This window comes from Lutra lutra, chromosome 5 (assembly GCF_902655055.1).
Source record: "Lutra lutra chromosome 5, mLutLut1.2, whole genome shotgun sequence".
NCBI classification, from domain to species: Eukaryota; Metazoa; Chordata; class Mammalia; order Carnivora; family Mustelidae; genus Lutra; species Lutra lutra.
The window spans coordinates 146,033,485-146,053,110 of NC_062282.1; the positions used below are offsets into that span (position 1 = coordinate 146,033,485).

At 37.6% G+C, this 19,626-nt stretch overlaps 1 long non-coding RNA gene across 1 annotated transcript in view; it reads right to left on the reverse strand.

Annotated features, from left to right (window-relative positions):
- LOC125100578 (uncharacterized) overlaps window positions 1–19,626 on the reverse strand; it is a 106,893-nt gene that overhangs the window by 49,397 nt on the left and 37,870 nt on the right. The window contains exon 2 of the long non-coding RNA XR_007127601.1: window positions 17,421–17,458. This is a non-coding gene — a long non-coding RNA (uncharacterized LOC125100578). The remainder of the gene's footprint in view (window positions 1–17,420; window positions 17,459–19,626) is intronic.

The following is a 19,626-nucleotide window of genomic DNA, read 5'->3' on the forward strand; positions in this document are numbered from 1 at the left end:
ATAACATGATACTTTATATCTTTTTTTTAAAAATCTTGTTTTGTTTTTTGTTTGTTTCTATGATCTGGGAAAGTGTCTGAGGATGGAGACTGAAGAAGATGACTTTTGAGCTATGACCTGACAAAAACGAGGCAGGCATGCACATTTCAGAAGGACAAAGCATTCCCCCGAGGGACCAGCAGAAGCAAAAGCTTGGGGTAAAACAAACCCGGCAGGCTTGAGGAGAGAAAAACCTGCAGTGTAAATGCAGACAAATGAACAAGGACCAGGGTGGCATGAATTCAGAGGTGTGAACCCATCAAGCAGATATACCTAGAAGGACACGAAGTCTGGGTTGTATCTTACGGGGGTTGAGAAGGCAATGGGAGGTTTTATGTAGATGCATTATGTGATCTGAGGTCAGCCAATGGGGGACCTGACTCTGCTCTCTGCTGGGTGTTTTGGGGAGCAAGGGTTGAGGCAAGGTGGATGCCTGTGAGACTCAGTTGCAGCTAAGGACAAAACTCAGAAGAAAAGCTGAATCAGGACATAAAAATTGGGAATCCTTTACATGTAAATGCTATTTAAGGCCAAAGGAGTGGCAGACAAAGTCATTAATGAATAAAAACTGATGCAGAAGAAATGATAAACATGGTACTCATTCTATGGGCATGCCAACTTGTAGAAATGGGAAAGAAGAGAGATTCAAAACACATCGAGGGGCACCTGGGTGGCTCAGTGGGTTAAAGCCTCTGCCTTAGGCTCAGGTCATGATCTCAGGGTCCTGGAATCGAGTCCCGCATCTGGCTCTCTGCTCAGCAGGGAGCCTGCTTCCTCCTCTCTCTCTGCCTGCCTCTCTGCCTACTTGTGATTTCTCTCTGTCAAATAAATAAAAATAAAATCTTTAAAAAAAAGAAAACACACATCGAGAGGTTAACAATATAAAGTAATAAAAATTACGCACAAATGAAAGCAACTAAGATAAAAGTCATGCTGGGAAAACATATGCGCCAAACAGGATTTTCAAAGAATTTGTGGTTATTAGAGATTACTTAATGGGGTCCTGCTCCTCATTTGAATAAAGCAAAAAATATGAGCAAAAAATTTATATAAGCCAAGATTATAAAGACACGTGATACACGGTTTTGTCAGTTATTCAAGTAGCAGAATACAAAAAATAGAATATACACATTTTTATGCTACCACTGTAATTTTCATCTCTGGGTAAAACAATTTTGCTTCAGTAAAAGCATTTAAAACTTGTGAGATCATAATTAAACTAATACAACTGAACACAGCTGTTTGCTGTGTAATACACAATATGTAGCAAAAGCAACATGTTCATACAGTTTGACTCAGTAATTCCACCTGTGGGAATATATATCCTAAGACCAAAATTCCATCCAAGAGGACTACATTGATGCAGAACCAGATTTTCATTGCAAATCCTTTAACTTTAAAAAGCTGAAATCAACCGAGACACATATAGAAGAGTGGTTGAACCCAGTAGAGCATATGTAGATCGGATAAATATTTTTTATGTTTTTTTAAGATTATTTATTTATTTATTTGACAGAGAGATAGAGAGCACAAGTAGGTAGAGCAGCAGGCAGAGAGAGTGGGGGAAGCAGGCTTCCCGCTGAGCAGAGAGCCGGATGTGGGGCTTGATTCCAGGACCCTGAGATTGTGACCTGAGCCGAAGGCAGAGGCTTAACCCACTGAGCCACCCAGGCACCTCTGGATAAATTTTTTTAAACTAGTAAAAATTATCATTAAAAGTGACCTATGGAGGGGCGCCTGGGTGGCTCAGTGGGTTAAAGCCTCTGCCTTCGGTTCAGGTCATGATCCCAGGGTCTTGGGATCGAGTCCCGCATTGGGTTCTCTGCTCCGTGGGGAGTCTGTTTCCTCCTCTCTCTCTCTCTCTCTCTGCCCGTCTCTCTGCCTACTTGTGATCTCTGTCTGTCAAATAAATAAATAAAATCTTGAAAAAAAAAGTGACCTATGGAAATCCATAGAAATATGTGTAGTGAGTTTTTTAAGAAGTTTAACTAAATGGAATTTGCATTGTTTTACTCTGTCCCCATCTCATGACCCTGTTGATAATTTTTCACTTTTTTTCCCCCTTCCTACGTCTAAGATGTAAAATCCCAAAGGACTAGCTTTCTATCGCTTCCTCTTATGGAGTAAATATCTCTAGCATTTCTCCAGTCACCCACTTTTTTGGCATGGACTTTGGGGATGGGGGTATGAGTTAGTGAGGACATCCTAACTGATGGATCTTCATTTCAGGAATCATGGTGTAGAGTTCTGAGGAGGATCTAGTAAATCACAGAAGGAGGGTTGACCAGAGATAAATTGTGGAGTGGTGTCAGAATGAGCAGCAGGGGAATGGTCATAAAATCATTAGGAGGAGGGGTGCCTGGGTGGCTCAGTGTGTTAAAGCCTCTGCCTTCAGCTCAGGTCATGGTCCCAGCGTCCTGGGATCAAGCCCACATCTGGCTCTCTGCTCAGTGGGGAGCCTACTCCCCCCCACTGCCTGTCTCTCTACCTACTTGTGATCTCTGTCTGTCAAATAAAAAATAAATACAATCTTTAAAAAAATCATTAGGAGGAAATACAGAAAGTAGACAGGTTTAGGTTGAGACCATAATGCTGGGATATGAAACAGTCTGAGAATGCAAGAAAAAAAAAAATTTAAAACATGTCCCAAATACACCACAGCTGGCTAGCTATAGAGGGCTTAGAGTAGGCATGGAACTGAATTATTTTGGGGTGGTTTCAATGGAAGAAACAGAAAATTATCTTTCTTCCCTCAAATGCTTTTTGCATCTACAAAGAAGTCACTTAAAGCCTTGTTTTCTTCCCTCTCCTTCCAGATTTGCCTAACCCCACCTATCATCTGTAGAATTGGTATCTATTAATTCATAAGCACGTCCACAATATAGTAATAAGAGTTATCCCATCCTCCCCAAGTATAATAAATTTTTTAATACTGGCTTCCTGGACATCAAGTCTTATGGTAAAGGAAAGGGTCCCTATCCTTGTGCCCTATTGGTAGAAATGTAAATTGATGCAGCCACTGCAGAAAACCATGTGGAGGTCCCTCAAAAAACTAAAAAGGCAACTACCATATGATTCAGCAATCCCACTTCTAAGTATGCATCCAAAGGAAATGAAGACAGGATCTTCAAAATATATCTGTACTCCTATGTTCATAGCAGCAGTATTCACAATAGCTAAGGTATGGAACCCACCTAAACATGTCTCAACGGATGAATGTATAAAAAGTGATATACACAACGGATCATTACTCAGCAATGAAAAAGGAGAAAATCTGTGCTTTCTAAAAAAAGCCATACTTTACAAAATAGAGCCTAAAACAGTGGTTACCGGAAGTTGCAGGGTGGGGAAAATGGGAAGGCGTTGAGGAAAGCAAACAAACTTCGAGCTATAGGATGAGTCAGTTCTGGGGATCTAATGTACAACATGGTGATGATAGTTACTAATACTGTATTACAAACTTGAAAGTTGTTAAGAGTGTACTTTTTCAATGTTCTTACCCCAAAAATAGATAGCAATTATGTGACCTGACAGAGGTGTTAGTTAACCTCACGGTGGTAATCATTTTGCAATATTTAAGTGTATCAAATCAAATCCAAATGCTCTACCCCTTAATTCTATACAATATCTTTGTCAATTATATCTCAATACAGGTTGGGGGTGGAAGGGTGTGCTGGAGAAAGGGATCCCTAGTGGGAAATAGCAAGTCATGGTGGTGAACAGGTTAAGGAGAGATCTCACTTTTGAGGCTTTTGGAAACCATCTTCCAAATCACAAAGATGGGATGACCTCAGAAATATATTTCCCACAGCAGGTTGATTTCCCTGGTAGTGATTTAGGTACAACAGGTAGTATCATGACTTTTTCAGACAACACAGGAATTCTTGAGAATTTATCTCCCCGGGTAGATCACCAAAATTATTACCATGTCTTTGTATGTGCAGTGCTGCCCTTTGGGAAGGATTTCATCATGCCAGAACTCTATTACTATTAAGGTCCCCTGAGTCCCAAGAAAAAATAGCAATGTATACTCTCCTTCATTACCTGATTGGCAAAGTGAATAACCCCTAACACAAGAAATCCAAAAGAACAGCCTAGCTATCAGGTCATTTCAAAGTAAGGTTAATCCAGGGCTGATGGAATATGCTCTTTATTCCAGAAAGGGATATGAAAATTTAGGATTCTACTGAAGAACTCAGAACTCTGTCCAGTTTTGTGATGATGCTGAGCAAAAGGAGAAAATGGTGTGATAAGATCAGATTATTTCCTAGAACCATCTAACAAATAGAAAATTAAATGTTTACCTTCAGTATCTTAGCATGCTGTCCTGCATTTGCTTCCTCATTTAATATGTTAAATGTTACAAAAGTTCTACTGTGATATTTTATCATAGTAACATTAACTCTGCATATTTCTCCTATATGAAAAGTATACATTGGAGCCCCAGAAACGAAGTTGCAATAAACAACAGTTCAGGTACTGGGCATCTTTGGTTTTAGCCTGAGGTAAAGGCTTCTAGTGTTTTAGGAAATGCAATGCCTGAGAGATCTGATGGAGAAGAGACTGAGCCAAAGCAGAAAAGTAAACTCCAAGAACATGTTTTTGAGTTGATGGCCACTGATTGCTTGATGTCATTAAGAAACCATACAAAGTGGGATAAAGAAGATGTGGTCTATATATACAATGGAATACTACACAGCCATCAAAAGAAATGAAATCTTGCCATTTGCGATGACGTGGATGGAACTAGAGGGTATTATGCTTAGTGAAATAAGTCAATCAGAGAAAGATAATTATCATATGATCTCCCTGATATGAGGAAGTGGAGATGCAATGTGGGGGGCTTGGGGGGTAGGAAAAGAATAAATGAAACAAGATGGGATCGGGGGGGAGACAAACCATAAGAGAATCTTAATCTCACAAAACAAACTGAGGGTTGCTGGGGTGAGGAGGGCAGGGAGAAGGTGGTGGGGTTATGGACACTGGGGAGGGTATGTGCTATGGTGAGTGCCATGAAGTGTGTAAACCTGCTGATTCACAGACCTGTACCCCTGGGGCTAATAATACATTATATGTTTATTAAAAAAAAAAAAAAAGAAACCATACAAAGTGCACCTCAAGACAGCCTATCCAAAGAGGCGAAATGAGTAGAATATATTCCCCAGTTCCTATCTCCCATTTGTCAAAGACAGGTCCTTAGAGAAGGTGGGATTTCCCCATATTTCCTGGGGAAAATACATTGCTTATGTATGGATACTGAGCTGGAGCCCATATTCTTTTTGTGCCTTGGGAATCCAAAGCTTGGCTCTAGGACAGGAGGCCTGGTATGCAGGACACAGCAGGAGGCAAGGGACAGTCTGGTTGCATCTGTAGGAAATCTGTTAGAGCCCATGCAGAGCAGATGGCCATAAGCAGTGGCTGGAACAAGGCATAGCGGGCATAAAAAGAAATGAAGTGGCTCAGAAGAGAAGTGGTTCTCAAATTGTTGCAGGCATCAGAAGCCCCTAGAGGGCTTGTTAAAACACAAATTGCTGGATGCCACCCCCAGAGTTACTAATACTGTGGGTCTAGGGTGGACCAAATTATGTGCATTTCTAACAAGTTTGGAGGTGATTTGAATGCTACTGGTTGCCAACCACACTTTGAAAAACACTGTATACATCTCCAGTCCACTGGACCCCTCCCACACATGTTCCCTTGGGTGCTAATGGTGTATACTTGGCCAACTCCTGCCATTCCTTCTGTGTGTCTTCCATTCCCTCCAGGCCTCAGACTCTTTGTCCCGGGCTGTGCTCTAAGTTGACTAAGGTTATCCACCTCAAGGCAAGGAAGATGGTAAGGAAGGGTCCTGCGGAAAAGCCATTTTCTGAACTATATGTCTCAGGTGATAGAAACCTCTGTACAAATTGCAAGGAAAATGAGGTCCATCTCTGCACATCAAACATATATATTTAGAAGGAAAGAATAAGGAAAGTCTAGAGTAAAGTGATTTTACTAAGCTCCATTAATGTGCATCTGTAATTAAGACATTTGAGAACAGTAGAGAGATACTGAGTGAAGGTGGTTATTGAGGAATGAAGTATATCTAGAGTGGAGAAAACTTGTTAAGACCCAACAACACATATAAAATGCAAAATCAGACTATGGATCTGGAGACACAATTCTTCACTTTTTATAAAGAATATCTATATTAAAAATTCTTTGGGTTGCCTTGAAGCGATTAGGTAAGTATCACAAAAATCACAACTTATCATCCATTTAGGAACATGTCTGTTAAATTAAAAAATGAGGTCTAAGGGTGCCTGGATGGCTCAGTGGGTTAAGCCTCTGCCTTCAGCTCAGGTCATGATCTCAGGGTCCTGGGATCGAGCCCCACATCAGGCTCCCCGCTCAACAGGGAGCCTGCTCCCCCACCACCACCTGCCTCTCTGCCTACTTGTGATCTCTGTCAAATAAATAAGTAAAACCTTTACAGAAAAATTAAAAAAATAAAAACGAGGTTCAGAGGTATGGAGAAACATCCCATCACAATAATTTTATAAGCGACTGCTTGCTGACTTTGCAGCTACAGAGAAGAGGGCCTTCCAGGAGCCCCACAGGAGTGTCTGTTTAATTGAATTAATAATTTAATAATAACTATTAGAAGATCTGTGGATTCAGAAGGATGACAAGATTCTACAGAAGGCAGAACATTTGGACAATTTCCATTCAGTCATTCAATATTTATTGAACACCTGTCTTATATTAAGAACTTTGCTAAGTACTGGGAAGTACCAAGATGATAAAAGGTACTTTTGCCCTTTAGAAGTTCATGGTCTACTGCAGGAGATGATGAATAAGCAAGTAATTGCAATAATTTGTGAACAGGAGATTGCTCCAATTGGGGGCAAGTATGATGGAATTCCTTTAAGAAATGCTGTTTCAGTATCATGTAAGCCAGAATGTTCATTCTCATTTACATAAACCCCATACACAGTGTAAAGTCAATGTCCAAATCAAATAACAAGGTACTTTTACAATAATTCATTACACACACACACACACACACACACACACACACACACACACACACAGTGTACTTAATAAGACCCAGTTTATAATCAGTGTACGCTCCCTGTCCACCTCTCCTGAATGTGACCTTTGTCTGGTCTATCTCACATCTGACGTATAGCTGCCATTACCTTGGAAATGTGGGAAAATGGAAGAGAGGAGGAAAGAAAGGAATTTTGTAACAGCCAAAAATGTGATTCTGTGTCACTAAATGCAATTCTAAATGTTCATTCTTACAACTTACCTGCTTATCTATTTGGAGAAATGCAGGGGAATGGAAATTCGGAAAGACCTGTGCTCCAGACTATATCTTAGCCACTTCCTGCATAAATATCCCAAGCCGCAGATACCATGGGAGACTCTGTAAGAAAACAGGTAATTAGGGGGTGCCTGGGAGGCTCAGTGGGTTAAAGCCTCTGCCTTTGGCTCAGGTCATGATCCCAGGCTCCTGGGATCAAGCCCCGCATCAGGCTCTCTGCTCAGCAGGGAACCAGCTTCCCCCCCTCTCTCTCTGCATGCCTCTCTGCCTACTTGTGATCTCTCTGTCAAATAAATAAATAAAATCTTTAAAAAAAAAAGTATGCTTTAAAGATTTTATTTATTTGAGAGAGAGAGCACAGAGGGAGGGAGAAGCAGACCCTCCTGCTGAGCCAGCAAGGAGTCTGATGCGGGGCTCCATCTAAGGATGCTGGGATTATGAGCTGAAGGCAGAGGTTTAACTGACTGAGCCACCCAGGCCCCCCATCTCTTGCTACACTCTTAAAATGCAGCCAGTTCCAGCTCTTTAGATCAGTCAGAATTCTTTTCAACCCTTTGAGAGGATTAGAGGTAATACAGCAGTCAAAACCAATTAGATAGAATCAGATGCTTTCCTTCTTAACACCTATCTGAGGGCCTCGTGCAGCCTGGGAGTTGCCAGTGAGGGAAATCCAGGCTGTGGGTGGCCACAAAACTGGGAAGTCTTGAAAGAAGAATCATCTCTCTTTTTTTTTTTTTTTAAAGATTTTTATTTATTTATTTTGAGAGAGAGAGAGGGAGAGAGAGACAGAGAGACAGAGTGAGAGAGAGCATGAGAAGGGAGGTCAGAGGGAGAAGCAGACTCCCCATGGAGCTGGGAGCCCAATGAGAGAGGAGTCATCTCTATTTCAAATTCCTATTTCAACAATTCTGCAGATGAACCCTGAACCCCTAATAGGGACGGTCTCTTTCACTCCATTTTTTTTTTTTTCCCGCTTGCTTGGCTCTATGTCTTTGCTCATTCCATCACCAAAGCCAATTCAAAACATTCAAAACTCAGCAGTATGACTGGCCCAATTGATATACTAGTTACGCTAAATGTAGACCCAAACTGCTCTGATGGGTGTGTCTGAGACTCTAATTGATAACATTGCTTCTATAAGAAAATAAAACCCTGATTTCCAAGGAGCAACCTAAGAAGAGTTTGGGTTAACAAAGGTCACTGGTATATTGGACACGTACTTGTGTAAGAACCTATAGAACATGCAATTTAATAGTGTGATCAGCTGACCGAGTTGGATTTTTTTGTATCCTGTGAGACGGGGCAAGGACAGTGGGAGGCAAGCGCTGGCTGAATCTTTTCTTCCTTTGAATTTCACAGTAGAGAATGGCAAGAGGTGGATGGCTATTTAAATGTCAGTTCTACCTTTTGTTGATTAGTTCATAGCATAATCTTTTTATAAAGGTCTACCAGAAAGTAATGAAATGATATTTCATTTCATACTGAGAGCACACTGTGTAAATAATTATGAAAGAAAGAAGAAACGTTTACGGCAATCTAAGTCCCATGAGCATAAAGCATAAAACACATGCAAAGGACATTGCATTTACTATTTTTAATATTTTGAATTACAAGTTTTGAGTATTTTAAATTCTGAGTTAGAAGCAGGGACGTTTTTTAAAAAAATTTCACTATTCAAAATGTGAGGTTCACGAATATTCATCCATTTTTCTAGGAGTTCTATGAACCAAATCTAACCTCTCAGCTGGCTTTTCCCACCTTTTCTTCCTACCATTTTATGTCCAATCTCCTCAGACTCACCAACTGACATCTCTTTTATTGATGCCAGATGTAGTTTTCTCTTAGAAGTTTGTCCCTAAGCCTTCATTTGCCAAAGATTACATCCCTTCCTTTTTTTTTTTAAGATTTTATTTTTATTTATTTGACAGACAGAGATCACAAGTAGGCAGAGAGGCAGGCAGAGAGAGAGAGGAGGAAGCAGACTCCCCTCTGAGCAGAGAGTCCGATGCGGGGCTCAATCCCAGGACTCTGGGATCATGACCTGAGCCGAAGGCAGAGGCTTTAACGCGCTGAGCCACCCAGGTGCCCCCCCCCATTACCCTTTCTAAATGACTTTTCGACTTTGCTTTTCTAAATGTATCAAAATAAACAAAATACTGATTTTAAAAAGTAATTTTGTGGAAACCACAATCCTTGCCTTTCTCACATCAATTTATCTTTCACATGGAGGTCACAGGTACTTTCAGTGACTGATGCTACTGTCCAAACTTTCATTACCATGGCTTTACTTTACTTCTGTACTGTCCAGGCGAGCGAGGCAGAAACAAGACATCTTTAAAAATCCTGAAAACCAGCACACTGAGTTTCTACTAAGAGGATAATATAGATTTAGGTTTATTAGAACTTAGGGAAAGTAAGCACTGAATGAGCCAGCTCCAGCACTGGAAGTCTATTGAAAGTCACCAAAAACTCTGCCAACAGAGCACAGAGAGAAAGAAAACAGCCGGGGAAAGTGATCTCTCAAGTGTACAGAAACAAAAATATTGTTTCTTATTTCAAAGACTGCTTACCTCTGAGAACTACCGGTGCCCTGTCTAAACCCCATGCTTAAAAATATATTAGTTTTTCCATGAAATAGAAATATAGTATATTAGAAAAATGCCCCGTCCTTACACCCCTCTACAGATTCTTGAGTATATGAGAAATGTAGGCAGAAACCCAGTCAATGGTTTTGAGACCAAATTGCAGTCTTGAGTCTAGGTAGGAGAAAATAAGAAGTCAATTGGCCTCATTGCACAGGAGGACAGCCTGCCCCTCCTATTCCAGAGAGAGTGAATGCAGATGCCTACCTGCTTTGCCAAAAACCTCAGGAGGCCAGGAGGTGTATCAGACTCCTTGTAATCCGCCCTACTCCTTCTCCACCACCTGATTCCCTGAAGAGTTTTCTGCAGGATTTGACCTACGTTATGCTGCCAGGGCACTGGCTCAGACATGCACTGTGTAATTTCTGCTTTCTCTCAGTGCTTTTCCAATGCCCTGCTGGAAGGCTGTGGCAAAAGACAGTGTGGCATGAACATGTAAAACAGGAGAAATTACCTGCTCACCCACCCAGGGAAACTCTGACAAGCAAGAGTGGCGAGTGCTTTTCTTTGGAGATCTTTTGTGGACAGTTTAAGAAGTACTATGTTTACTCCTCAGAAAATGATGGTGGGATCCAACTTCAATGGCCATGTCCAGGGAGCAATCAGATAATGTGTTCTTGGGTTAACTCCTCACACTGGTCCCTAGCATGCTCCCTAGGTTTGTCTCCCAGAACTCTCCAAATAAACCACCTACATACAAATCTTTAGAGTTCAGCCTCTGCTTTTAATAGAATCCCAAGAGAAGCTAGAGGGGCATCTAAATCCTATTCACAAATACTGGTAGTGGGTTCGTGGTAGAACTCTATTTTCTCAATCTCACAGCAAACGAGATTCATATAGAAGTGTGTATCCAGACATGGGAAAGTCAAGATTTTATTCAGTGCTATTCAAGACTTAAATCTATAGAGATCATCAGTGAAAATTGCTCCTTTTTCTGGATAATGTTCCAGGGGTTTGACTTCTTTAAACTATTTCGGTGAATCTTAGCCTACAAACATTTCTCCCCCCAACCCCTTATCAAGGTGTCCTCTCTTTGGTTGTATTTTCCTAGTATCTTAACCAAACTACTGTCCAGCAAATCATTTTCCTTCTGGGTATTCCTTAGCATAAAATTTGGAAACAACCTTATAACCTAGCTGCTCCATGAGTCCAGTTAAAAAAACAAAACAAAACAAACAAACAAACAAAAACAACAACTGAGGCTTAAAATTGTCAAAACAGCTGACCCAAGATAGTCCAAATGGTTCACAGTCTTGATAAATCACTTGGTTTACTGTTTTTATCGCAAAAGGACCCACAGAGCTATAATTATTTCTGGATGGCACTTTAGCGTTAAATCAATAAATACAGTAATTCCTCCCTTGGAGATGTTCTCAATATTTTGTTTTACTCACGTCCCCCAAATAGAGTAATTCTTATGTTCTATGATGTTAATCAGACATCATACTTTCTTTTCCAATGAGCTACATATAATCTAAAAAATTCTGTAAAAACATAACAAGGCGATTCTGTATTTTAAATGGTACTTAATAATATCAAAATGCTAAAACTAGCATATTATGGACAACACAGTCTATCTCCTACAAAGATGATACGCTTGTATAGTCGCAATTTCTTACAACACAAGTCAAATAAGATCACTAATGCCATATTAACTGATTTGTTTTGCCTTTATTAATATGCTCTGGAACCTAGATAAAGGGGGTGGAGTTTATCAAACTCCTAAGTTTATTGTGCCATGTCAACCTTGCTTAATAAAAGTTTCCTCTCTTCTGTTCATTCATTCATTCTCTAATTCTTATGCTTATAGACTTATATCCCACTTTCCTTCCCTTTCATCCCCAGGCAACAATTTAAATATATTCAATGTGCTTCTGTTTATTTGAATATGCTTTTACAAAATGCAAATTATATAATGTGCAAATATTTTAATTTGCTTAAATGGCATTATGTTATGTATCTCATTATAGTACTCGTTTTTTCACTAAGGATTATGCTTAAAGACCCATCAGAGTTTTGCTTCTGTTTAGAATGTGAAAACCACAAGAGAACATTGTTCCTACCCCAATAACAAGAAAATCAAAGAAATTATATGGAACTAGTTTTTTGTCTTTAGTCCATCAATGGGCTGAAGTCTCAAGGAAATGAGGTGAATTGACTTTCAAAGGATGACAAACTCCTCCAAGGAAAGACAGGATGTACAAACTATTTTTGCACTGGCAAAGCCCAAGATAGAAGAACAATACCTATAGTAGTAAGGGGAAAAAAAAAAAAACAAACCTGAAATGTCAACAAACACACGAAGGCAGAATATGGGCTCGCATGACAGGTTAAATCCCTGAGAGTCTCAGAAACAGAAGCAATCTCTAGCTACCTACTAGATTTTTCTCATGAGCCTTCAGCACGGGTCCATGAGAAGAAGGGGATATAAGGAAAGACACCTGAGAAAGTTTTCTTTAGTAAAGGAAACCTAGAGGTGATGATCACTTGTGGAACAGGCATGAAATGCATGAGTGACTATGACCCTTCTTTCAATTAAAGTAAAAGCTGTCCTCCTTTACATATGGGGCAGGAAGACTTCCTTCCCTGTGATCTCAGAAATAGGTGAGCTTTCAGTGGAGAAGGGATGAAACAAAAGTTGTCTGTCTCCTAGGGAAAACAGGAGATCTCCCTTACTCCTGTTGCAGACAAAGGTTAGCTGCTGCTACTGGAAGTGTAGAAAGTATTTTGTTTCAGACATGTTACACAAGTGCAAAGCAGAGTGTTAATGGTAGCAAGGAATAAATTTGGGTTTGAAAACCTTTGGGCCAGACTCCCCACCTATGACAGGCAGTTTGACTGCTATGTGGAGAGAATGAAAAATGCTGAGAGTGAGCCCCCCCTCTCCATAGTCCCTAGGGTTCAGGGTCACAGGAACTAACAACTAGACTGTTTCAATGCCCAAAAGTTTGACAGAAGCAGAGGAACACAGACTTATAAAGGTGAATATTATATACCTCAGTTTCTACTCTTCTTTTCCAAATATCCAAAATCTAATGAAAAAATGATTTCAAGAGACACAAATGAGAAAAGGACTTGCCATCAAAAGCTAAAGCAGTCAACAAAACCAGACTTAGAGATGGTCCATATGCTGAAAATATTTGACATGGCTTTAAAATAACTATAATGGGGGCACCGGGGTGGCTCAGTGAGTTAAGCCTCTGCCTTCAGCCCAGGTCAAGATCTCAGGGTCCTGGGATCGAGCCCCGCATCGGGCTCTCTGCTCAGCAGGGAGCCTGCTTCCCCTCACCCCGCCTGCCTCTCTGCCTACTTGTGATCTGTCTGTCAAATAAATAAATAAAATCTAAAAAAAATTTTTTAATTAAAAAAATAAATAAATAAAAAATAAAAATAAAATAACTTTAATAAATATGTCTACAAAATTAGTGAAAATAAGGACAACATGGATGAACAGACGGGAATTCTGATGGGAAAATGGAAATGTTAGGAACATCAGTAGAAAACAACAGAGATTTTTTAAAAATCCTATCAAAGTTAAAATTATAGGCTTCTTTTCAGACTGGACATATTAAGAGTTATCGTGAATTAGAGCACATTTTGGTAGAAATTCTCCAAAGTGAAATAAAAATATTGAAAGAGTGACAGAAAGAAGACAACAAATACTGAAGACCACTAGCAAATACTCGAATGTATAGTGTACTTAGTGTCCCAATATTAGGAGAGAGAAAGAGAACAGAATTGTAGAAACACCTGAAAAGATGATGGGTGAGAACTTCACAAAATTAACAAAAGACAACAACAAACCATAGATGTGGGAAGCTCAGAGAATGCAAAGCAGGATGAAATGAGGAATAACATATACAGGTACATCTTTAAAAAACTGAAAAATCAAGGATGAATAGACATTATTAAATCTGTCCAGCTAGAAACACATTACATATAGAAAATCAAAGACAACAATAACAGCAGACATCTCATCAGAAAGTATGCAAGCCAGAAGACCATAATAATGATATATCATACTGAAAGAAACAACAGTCAACCCAGAACTCTAAAATAAATGTTAAGAAAATTATTCAAACACAATATGGTGATAGACAACTTTATAACTACACAAAAAATAAATTAACAGGTGTAGTAAAAATATAAGAAAACATAAACAATATTTTCCTTATTTTTCACCTCTTTATAAGACAAAGTTCAAACCAAATGATAACAATATATTTTAGGAACTACAATATGTATAAAAGTAAAACATATAACAGCAATAATGCAAACGAAGATGGTGGAAAATGGAAGTTTACTCTAGTTTCTTACACAATATGTGAAGTAGTACAATATTCTTTGAAGGTAGATAATTGTACTCTCAAGACATATACTGGAAACCCTAGTACAATCATTAAAGAAATAAAAAGAAGTAGAAACAATAAGCTATATATGGAGATAAAATGGAAAAGTGAAAACAGTTAATACCAGCAACTCACAAAAAAGAAAAGTAGAACAGAAACAGATGGGAAAATTAAAAACAAAAAGTAAGAAGATATATCAATATTTGCTATCATATCACTATGACATAGCAGTTCTAACATACCAATAATTACTTTAGATGTAATTTATTTAAACACTGTAATAAAAGCTGAAGATTGAAAATTTAAGTAACAAAGACAACCAATTACAAGCTGTTGAAAAGATGATGGAAAATGAAAAGAATAATGAAAAGAAAATTGTAGCGACTACATAAACAGAAAAAAACGCATGCTTAAAAACAAGAAATCTTACCAGAGAGTAAAATCTCTCTGAGATTGATACTTAAGAAACATTCAACACAACAACATGAGAATCAAAAATGTATTTTCAAGTGGACAAAAAACATTGAACAAGAGAGACTATAACCTTAAAGATTAAACCTCAACAAATGTAAAGGAACTGAAATCAGACAAAACACATTATCTGACTACAACATAGCTGAACCATGAATATAAATAACAGTATGTATGGAAAATTCTCAAGTAATCACAAAGTAAACAGTACATTTCTATGTAGCCTCTGGTACAAAGAAACCTTGTCTGGTACAACGGATATTAGATGGTATTTTGAAGTGAATGGATATGAAAACCTAAACCAATATTTATGGAACACAGCTAAAGCAAGACTTAGACTCAAATTTGTAAAATAAATGCTTACATTATAAGATAAGAAAGTTCTGAGAATAATGATATTGGCTTCTTATTTAATAAACTAGAAAGAGAGGAACAAAGTAATTGCAAAGCAAGCAGAAGAAAAAAAGTGCCCCCCAAAAAAGTTAAAACCAAGGAAAAAGATAAATAAGACAAAAATATTTTTTAAGATTAATGAAACTGGTAAAACTCTAGGAAGATTTATAAAGAAAAATACAGCTTACTGGTGTCAGAGGAAAAAAGAGAGTATAGCACTGTTATCTCCTATAATCATTAAGTGAATAATTAGGAAATAATATAAAGTACTTTATGATAATACATTTGAGAACCACATAAGATGGACAGTTCATTGAAAGATATAAATTACCAAAACTCACTCAAGAAGAAATTTATACATGAATATCAAGAAAATTAAATATATATATACTTCTCAAAAATCAAACTCCAAGGTCAGTTGCTTTTACAATAAATTCTACCAAACCTTTAAGGACTAAATGCCAATTATATACAAACTTTTCTATAAAATACAACATTAATAACACTTCCTACCACATTTTATGAGATTGTATTATCCTGATAAGAGAGACATTACAAGAAAAGTGCAGATTAATATCACTTATAGGCTCAAAATCATTAACAAAGTATTATCTAAGTCCAACAATATATAAAATAATACATGGGTAGCTTCATCCAGTAATGAAATAATTTTGTAACACTTGAAAATCCATCAGTATGATTCAACAATAACTACATACAACAAAAAACTGCAAAATCACATGATCATTTTAATAGACATACAAAAAGCATTTGAAAAAAGATCATAAAAATTCTCAGTTAACTGCTAACTTCCTCAGACTAATGAAAGATCTTCTATGAAAAGCCAACAGTAAATATTTTAATGAGTAATGAAAGAGAATTCTTTACCTCTATGATTAAAAAAAGACAAAAATGTTCAATCTTAACTTTTTCATTAGACTTCTACTGGAGGTTCCAGAAAACTCAAAATTGGTGGGGGGAGTTGATGAGGAGATGAATAAAGGTGGTCAGAAAGCACTAACTTCCAGTTATAAAATAAATGTCACAAGGATATAATGCACAGCATGGTGCTGAGTTAATAACATTATATTGTATATTTGAAAGTTGCTAAGAAAGGAGGTCTTAAAAGTTGTCAGAAGATGAAAAAAAATTAACTAAGTGGTGATAGAGATTAACTAGAAATATGGTGGTGTTTATTTCACAACACATACATGTACTGAATTATTATGCTGTTCATCTAAAACTAGTATGTTATAGGGCACCTGGGTGGCTCAGTGGGCTAAGTCTCTGCCTTCAGCTCAGGTCATGATCTCAGGGCCCTGGGATCGAGCCCAGCATTGGGCTCTCTGCTTGGCAGGGAGTCTGCTTCCCCCTCTCTCTCTGCCTGACTCTGCCTACTTGTGATTTCTGTCTGCCAAATAAATAAATACAATCTTTAAAAAAGAAATAAAATAATAAAACTGTGTTATATTTCAATTTTGTCTCAACTAAAAACAAACAAAAAACAACTCTCAAAACCCAACAGTAAAGAACAACTGATCTAAATAGAAAATAGGCAGTATACCTTTGGGGGCGCCTGGGTGGCTCAGTGGATTAAGCTGCTGCCTTCAGCTCAGGTTGTGATCTTAGGGTCCTGGGATTGAGCCCTGCATCAGGCTCTCTGCTCAGCGGGGAGCCTGCTTCCCCCTCTCTCTCTGCCTGACCCTGCCTACTTGTGATCTCTGTCTCTGTCAAATAAATTAAAAAAAAAAAATCTTTGGGGCGCCTGGGTGGCTCAGTGGGTTAAGCCTCTGCCTTCAGCTCGGGTCATGATCCCGGGGTCCTGGGATTGAGCCCCATGTCTGGCTCTCTGCTCAGTGGGGAGCCTGCTTCCCCCCCTCTCTCTCTGCCTGCCTCTCTGCCTGTTTGTCATCTCCGTCAAATAAATAAATTAAATCTTTAAAAAAAAAAAAGAAAATAGGCAAAAGACATGAAGAGACATTTTACTGAAATGGATATATATGGCAAGTAAGCACACGAAAATATATTCAACCATTAAGAAATGTAAATCAAACCACCAATTGATGGCTACAAAAACAAAACAAAACAAAACAAAATGTCAGGCATTGGCATATATATGAAGTGATTAAATCTCTCATCCTTGGTTGATGGGGCATGTTAAATGATACAATACTTTGGAAAACAGTATGGTAGGTTCTTAAAAAGTTAGGCACTCACCAGTATATGATCAAGCCATTCCACTCCTAGAAATTGACCTAAGAGAAAAGAAAACATGTGTCATTTCAAAGATTTATATATAGATGTTTATAGCAACTCTGTGTGTAGTAGCCAAAAATTGGAAGCAGCACAAATGTTCAACAGGTAAATGAATACTCAAACTAGTATAGCCATATGATAGAATGCTAAGTAATAATAAAAAGGGATTATTAACACATCTAACAGGATGGATCAGTTTCAAAATAATTATGATGAGTGAAAGAAAACAAAGAAATAGTATATGCTATGATTTTATTTATACAAATACTCTAGAATACGTAAACTAATCTATAGTGACAGAAGTCAGTAAATCTATTATTATAAATTAAATAGGATATATGTTTTATTAACAGATTTATAAAGATAAAATCTCCTCACAGTACACTGAGCAGATTTAAAAGGATATGTATTTTATTTCAATTTTCAATTATATATGTATATATACTATTATGTATATATGCATTATATATACATATGGTTCATGTTTGTGTGGATATATACACTATATACATATCTGTATATATGTATATACACACACATACATACACACATAATGTTAAGACTGCCTTAATTTCCAGAGTTAAGCAGTTGAGAGCAATATTCCCTATTATATTAAAAAAATCACTTATAGGAAAAAATTAACACAGAACATATTGGAAAGGAGAAGTAATTTGACATATCCTCTACATGGAAAATCCCAAGAAATCCAGAGAAGGGCCACTCGAGGAAGGGATTTATCAAAGTCAAAGAATACACATCAAGAAACAAAAAACAATTGCATTTTTATATGCTGGCAAATAAAATCAGTGACTTTAAATTTTAAAAACAATATGCTCACAATGCTTCAAAGCATGAAATACTTCAGGGTCAATTTAACAAAATACAAGCAAGACCTGTACACTGAAAACTCAAAACACTGTTGACAGAAATCAAGTATATGAAGAAACTGACCCATATTTATCATCAGAAGTCTTGTATTTAATATGGTTCTCTTCATATTTATTGATATAAAAATTCAGTAAAATGTCAACCAAAATTCTGGTAATATTTTATGTTAATTGGGAAGCTGACTCTGAAAATTATATTGAAAAGCTAAGGACAGAAAATTGCAAAAAAATAATGTGGAAAAGAACAAAGCTGAATTCTGCTACCAGATGTCAATACTTCCTGTAAAGCTATAGTAATCAGTAAATCTTAAAGGTCTTATATACACCATTTGAAATTAGATAGATAGGAAGACAGCATGACCATAGATCTGTCAATGGAACAAAATAGAAATACACCCACACAAACATGCATATATGGTGTCAAGTTAATTCAATAAAGAAAAAGGCTATTGATCCTTACCTAAAACCCTACCCAAAAATTAATTCAAAATGATTATAGACAAAAGTTTCAGTCATAAAAGACATAGAAGTAAACACTGAAAACTGTTTGTTAAGACAAATTATATCTTAGATATGATACCAAAAACAAAAATCATAAAAGAAGAAAATTAGATAAACTGGATCACATGGAAATAAAGAAAATGTCTATTCTCAAAGATCCTGTTAGAAAATGAAAATAGAAGCCAGAGACTGGGAAAAAATGTTTGCAGAACACATATCTACTGAAGGACTGATAGCCACAATATAAAAAGAACTTTTACAACTGAATGGAAGACGACAAGAACGCCAATACAAAAAAAGACAAAAAAATTGGTTGTGACACTTCAACACAGACATAAACAAACAGCTCATCAAGTGTGTGAAAGTGACACTCAAAATACATTAGCCATCAAGAAAACGTAAATAAAATCTATAACAAAATACTAGTAAATATCTGCTAGAATGACTAAAACTAAGAAGTGTGACGTTAGCAAAATATGATATAAAGCTTGAGCTACTGGGATTCTTATGCATTGCTAGTGGGAATGTAAAATGGTGTGATCCCTTGGAAATGACTTCAGCAATTTCTCACAAAGTTCCATATACACTCTCCACAGGATGCAGGTATTCAACTCCCAGATACTTATTCCAAAGAAATGAACACATACGTTCACACAAGTATCTATATGCAAATGTTCATAACAGCGTATTCAAAATAGTCCAGATCTGGAAGTAACCCAAATAGCCTTCACCTGGTGGAAGAAGAAACACATTTTGGTTTTAACCCCATAATGGAATAC